The following is a 6,303-nucleotide window of genomic DNA, read 5'->3' as shown; positions in this document are numbered from 1 at the left end:
CTGCTGAGCCTGCCTGGACAGAGGAAGACATATCTCTAACAATCCATGTCCCCTGCTGTTTCACCGATGATTATTTTCTTGGAGGGGGGGTTAATTGTGATTAAAATCAATTTTAATGTGTCTTTGAAAATCCTTCCAGGAGTTTATCAGATTGTAAGTTCCATCCCCTCAACTTCAGATTCAGTCCTATTGGCATGAAGTGGAAAATCTATATTTTGAACAAATACCCCAATCTGCTGGGTTCCCACTTTGAGAAATGATAGTGGAGTTTTAAATGACCCCCTCAGGGAAGGAGGGGAGCCCGAAAATGAATCTGGCCCCCAGACCAAACCCATCCACTCAGGTTTGGGGAATTTGGAAGAAGGAAGAACAGCTTGAAGGGATAACAGCCTGGGGTCACAGGTGTCCATGGGGAAGAGAGTAGAGAGGGAGTGGGGCTGGGGGAGTGAGTTGAAATTTCAGGTCTCTGGTGCCAGTGACCTGGTCTAGAAGTCCTTGCAGGGGAGTTTCCGGAGACTGGCAGTCGGGTCAGAAAGGGGTCCCCCCTTTCCTATTCATCCTGCCCCTACTTTGGGCAAGTGGAAATGGAGCCAGTGGGTGAGGCAGGACATCTGCGTCCCTCTCAGCAGGCCACGATAGCCTGTAAGTGGCTGGCACTGTTCCAAGTGCTTCCCAGGTATTCTATCTCTGCCACCACCCTATGAAGTAGTACTACTGTCATTCCCACTTCAGATGGTGAAGCTGAGGCTCAGAGTTACCAAGTAGCTTGCCAAGGTCAAGGGTACAAGGATCCAAAGAAAGTCATTCAAATCGGACCTTCCACTTGTCTCGTTCTTGTCACTGGAGGGCAAAGCCCCCCACCTCCTGCCAAGGCAGATGATGGAGCAGGTGTTTCCTTCTCAGGATTCCTGGTTGGGACTGGCCTGTGAAATGAACGCTCGGTAGGTGTTTGATGGAGCCTAAGTCCTGGAGGGGGCAGGGGACTAGGGGAGTGTGTCTGAGGAAGACACTTTAAGCCAGATGATGAGTCATCACAGGGAAAATCGTGCCATACCCTGGTGCAGCCTCCACCCTCCTGTGACTATCTTTAGATGCCTGAAAGTTGTGTTAGGACAGATAAATGATAACAATAGTTAACATGCACCAGGCCCTGTTCTTGGTACTTGTTATACTGGTTGATGTTCTTGATACATTCACTGATTTAATCATCTCAACAATCCTATGAGATAGGTATTATTGTTATCCCATTTTGCAGACGAGGAAGTGGAGACATGGAAAAGTTAACTGACACACCCAAGGTTCCACAAGTAAGATGTGGAGCAGTGAGTGGTTCTCCCCAAGCACTTAGGAGTCTGTACGCTTTACCACTCTGTAATCCTGCCTCTCAAATATACTGACAGCTCCTGCAAAGGGAGAGAAGCCCACATCCAGAGTCATTTCCCTCACACTTGGGTGCACAGGCTCCAGACGTAGGGGGAGGGACAGACAGATAATGGAGGCTGACTAGCAGGGCCTCTTCACACTGTCCACCCACATGATGAGCTCTCTGCCAGGGCATGAGCCTGATGGAACCCTGCCTCACTCCCTCAGGCAGGCGGCAGGGGACGGCAGAGGCTCCCAGGGAATAGTCCAGGAGGGTTAATGGGAAAGGAGGGCTTCTTGGCCGGCTGTGACTTTGGGCTGTATTCCTCCCACTGAAGCCTCTTTGCTGAACTCTACACTCGTGGAGCCCACAGCTTCCTGAATCTTCACACTACACGAGTCTAAAACTCCCTTCCCACCCCAGCTGCCTCTCCTCCCGCCTGGCCTCTCTCAGCTCCCTGCTCCAGGACCCCCACCACTGCCTAAGCAAGGCACCTGATACCTCGCTCCCTCCCTCTCCCACATCTCATCAGCCTCCAATTCTGGTTGATTCAACCAATGGATAACCTCTTGCATCCACCCGTCATGCCCCATCCCCACTAAAACTGCTCTAGCAGAACGATGGTCTCTTCCATCACTTACTATGTGCAGCGTACTCTGTTTACTACTTTATAGACATCATCTTTTAATCCTCAGAACAATCACTATTTACAAGTGAGGAACAGAACTGAAGAACAGAGAGGTGAAGTAACTTGGCCAAGGTCACACAGCTAGTAAGTAGCAATGCCAAACTCAGTCTGACGGCAGGGCCTACCCTCTTAATCACACTTTGGTGATCGCTACTCTCAACCTTGCCTTCCTCAGTCCTTCCTGTGCAGTGCCACAAGAATCTTTAATTCCTTCAATGGCATTTACTGTAAGTTCCAGCAACTCTGCTGTAAACTGGAGATCTAAAACTGGGCAGATACTGGGCTCCAGGGCCACGGAGCCTGGTGGAATTTTCTGGTAGCTCACTAACACACTAATCTGGTCAGGCCTCCATACCCAGCACAGTGTCTGGCATAAAGCAGGTGCTCAATGATTCCGGGTGGAAATGAGCTGAAGTCGGTGGGACAGTCAGCCGGGGCCTGCTGTGGGCCTGTACCAAGGGCAGGGCGGAAGGGAGAGGGGCTGCTGCCCCAGTTCATTTTCGGACAGTTTGTTTCACCTCCCTCCCGGCTGCTTCTTTGTCTCCTTTCTCCTTCTGTGCTGCAAACCTTGCTTACGAGGCTCAGCTGTGTCCCTTGAGGTTGCTGGTGGGTTGGAGGGTGGGAGGTTGGAGGACGTCTTAGCTGATAGGCTGGCAGTGGGACTGAGGAAAAGGGCCAGCTTGGAGGCCAGAGGATATAAGGGCTGTGCCTGGGTACCTCGGCCTGCTGCAGCTTCCCTCAGCATCCTGATGTGATCCCCTGGCCATAGCTTATCAACAAATGGAGAGGGACTGAGAAGAGAGCCCAGGTACCCTCACCTGGGCTCTACCTCCCGGCTCTGGAAGGTTGAAGGTCCTCTGGCACTTGTCCAGGCTTCTGGCCCCAAGGTTGGTTCCAGTCCAGTTCCCCCATCTCCTCCCCTGCCCATTCCTGGGGGGCTGAGGCAGGGAGCTGGAACACTGATGGGCACCAAGCCAAACCTTCCTGGGACCAGCAGGTCACAGCCAGTCACTCTTGAGCCACTATGACAGTGGTAGAGCAGGGATGCAGAGGAAGTGGGGGGCAAGCTGGAGGGAGGTCTGTGAGGGCGGGACAGGGCTGGGGAGCAGTGGGGAGCTGACTGAGGCGAGAACAGAGTCCCCACACTTTCCTGCAGGCTCATTCTTCTGGCTGGTGGTCAAGCTACCCGTGCATGACAGGAGCAAGGAAACGGTCACTAGACAGGCCCATGGTGCTGATGGCGGTAGCCAGAGGGTGAGGAGAGGCTGGCAGAGCAGGGTAGAAGGCAGGGGCAGGTCTGGAGCTGTGCTAAAGGGAGGGGAACAGGCCTGCCTAGCAGGCGAGTTTGGTGGTATTTGAATGTGCAGGCGGTGCTTTCTCCCTCCAGCTTCTGCTTCTCAAGTGTGTGTGTGTGTGTGTGTGTGTGTGTGTGTGTGTGTGTGTGTGTGTGTGTGTGTGTGTGTGTGTGTGTGTATTCCACATACCCAGGAGACACTGCATCTGCCCTTGAGTAATCAGTGCTCTGAAACCATGGCTCCAGCCCAGTCATGACCACTTTCCCTCAGGCCCAGAGCCCTCTCCTTGGCTCCCTCGCCTGCACCCCTGTTGGGGCTTCCAGTCTGCACTTGCCGGCCCACACCACTCCCCCGCCTCTCCCTGGGGCTCACTGCCCGCACTACCTCCTCCCAACATCCCCAGCCTTCCCCGGACCCTCATCTCAGGGGCTCCCATCTTCCCTGGGCCCTTGCTCAGGACTCGAACTCTGCACCCACTTTGCCCTTTTAGAGACTTAGGCAGGGGCAGCTGCAGTAGCCCGAGGGAGGGTTCCGTGTGGATCCTGAGCCCTGGCCGAGGAGAGGGCAAGGCTGTGAGTGACCAGGCAAGCAGGCCATGCAGAGAAGGCCCTTCCCAGCATCAGAGCAGACCCCCATCCTGCCCCCAAATCCCACTCGGGAAGTGCAGGGGCCAGAGGAAGCTGAACACTCCAAAGACTCGGCACTAGACCCACTGCCCATTTCCTCCCTCCAGAGAGGACGCAGCGAAAGGCCAGGGGAGGCTGCAGAGATGGGGTCTGTAGAGGGAAACAGAAAAGAGAGGTGACGTCTGCAGGTCTGACTGAGAGAGAAGGCCGCAGGCCACTCCCTCCCCGCCTGGGATCAGTCCTCCGCTCCAGGATGGAGAGGCGGCCCCCCGCGGCTCAGACTTCCCACCCAGGCCTCAGGAAGTCCTTCCTGCTCCTGCCTCGGAGCCCCCTCAGCTAGGAGCTTTACCTCCAGAGAAATGGAGGGGCAGCGGACTCCCCTTAAACCTGCTGCAGGGCGGGCATGGAGCCCACCTCAGCATTCCCCCTCCTTCCACAGAGGACTGGATCCTGATTTAATCTCCAGTCTCCCCCAGGCCTCAGCTGACGGTGCCGGCTGGGGTCCTGGGTGCCAGGCGAAGCAGCCACTGCTGTGCCCCTGCCGGGTTCTTCTCCTGCCACAGAGCCCGGCTTGTGTCAGTTCCTCCTGCAGGGCCCCGTTTCTCTTCCACACGCCCGGCACTCACCACAACTACAATCAGAAATCCAGGCCGCGTGCTTAGCACAGCCAGGGCAGGCCCTCAGGAGACGCTTCTTCTATTTATTTATTTATTTATTTATTTATTTTATTTTATCTTTGGCTGCATTGGGTCTTTGTTGCTGAGCACAGGCTTTTCTCTAGTTGCGGCGAGCGGGGGCTACTCTTCCTTGTTGGTGCACGGGCTTCTCGTTGTGGTGGCTTCTCTTGTTGTGGAGCACAGGCCCTAGGCACACGGGCTTCAGTAGCTGCAACATGCAGGCTCAGTAGTTGTAGCTCGCAGCTGTAGAGCGCAGGCTCAGTAGTTGTGGCACACGGGCTTAGTTGCTCCGTGGCATGTGGGATCATCCCGGACCAGGGCTTGAACCCGTGTCCCCTGCATTGGCAGGAGAATTCTTCACCACTGTGCCACCAGGGAAGACCCAGGAGAGGCCTCTTGAGTGGAATAGGTAAACTCATCTCCCCCTCTCCTGCCATGGGTCCTTCTACCTTCCTCATGGCTCCCCCAGGTCTGCCTCTCCTTCTGTCACCTTTCCAACCGGTTCTTGGCCCATCTCTGTTCCTCGCACTGCCTCAGTCTGTCTCTAGCCCATCCTCTCCCTCCTCCAGGGAGTGCCCTCAGATTCGCACCTCAAACCTCTCTAGGGTGCTATTCATGGGTCCCGAGCGCTGGACTAAGCACAGGTGTCAAGCTTTTGGGGGGATCTGTGTGTACTGATCAAGCCTCCGTGGTGACTTTCTCATTCAACAAATCCAGTCCCTAAACTCAAATCTGAAGGACAAATATGTACTAATCCCTGTGCCGGGCTTTGTCCTTTAGGGAGAGTTGATGCCCTCCTCTCCTGGCCTCAGCCTTTGTATTCGCTCACTCCCCACAGCCCCAGGCTCCAGTCCATGCAGAGGTTAACTCCTGGCTTTATCTCTCTGTGTCTCTTTCTCTCTCTCCCTCTCTCTCCCCTCACCCAACAACAACCCCACAGTGAAAGGGAAAGGAAAAGAGCGAGCGCATTGGAGGATGCACCTGTGATTGGGGGTTCAGGTCAGCAGATGGAAGTCACCAGAGGACAAGGAGAGGCGAGCAGGCCTAGGCCCCGGGCCCCTCCTTGTTGCCCTTCCAAATGCTGCGGCGGCTGTGATTGCTAACACGCGTACACGCTCGCACATTCTCCCTCTCCACACTTGTCTGTCTCTGATGCTTATCTAGCTCTGGAGCTCAAAGACCTGTTGCTCCCGCTCAGCATCTTCTCACTCAGCATCCTGTCCTCTGCGTGGACCTCCAGGTCGTCAGTGGGCAGGCAGAGGAAGTGGGGTCTCAGTGAGAAGCCAGACTGTGAATGGTTTCACTCTAGCCATAAAAGGTGAAGATGTCCCCTTCTAGGGGCAGAAGGCAGCCACCGCCCTAGGGAGCAGCGCTGGGGGAGGAGTGGCCAAGGTGTCCCCTGGATCTGAGTCCTCAACTCGGGATTACTTCCTGCAGTCTGGGCAGCTGCAGTGCTCATGATGGGGCCAGCTCTTCCCTGCAATGAGCCACCTGCTCTTCCTCTCTAGAATGGTCCTTTCAGCTCTGTGGTCTATGAGCCTGACCTCAAGAGGAAGACGAAGCTGCAGGGGGACCAGGTGAGGCGGGCTGGGCCCAGGGGATCCACCTCCGTGTCAGGCACGGCCTGGGGCTGCCTTAACCAGGGTCCTTAGCC

The sequence above is a fragment of the Lagenorhynchus albirostris genome, chromosome 11 (genome assembly GCF_949774975.1).
Source record: "Lagenorhynchus albirostris chromosome 11, mLagAlb1.1, whole genome shotgun sequence".
Lineage (NCBI taxonomy): Eukaryota > Metazoa > Chordata > Mammalia > Artiodactyla > Delphinidae > Lagenorhynchus > Lagenorhynchus albirostris.
This window is presented reverse-complemented; position numbering follows the sequence as displayed.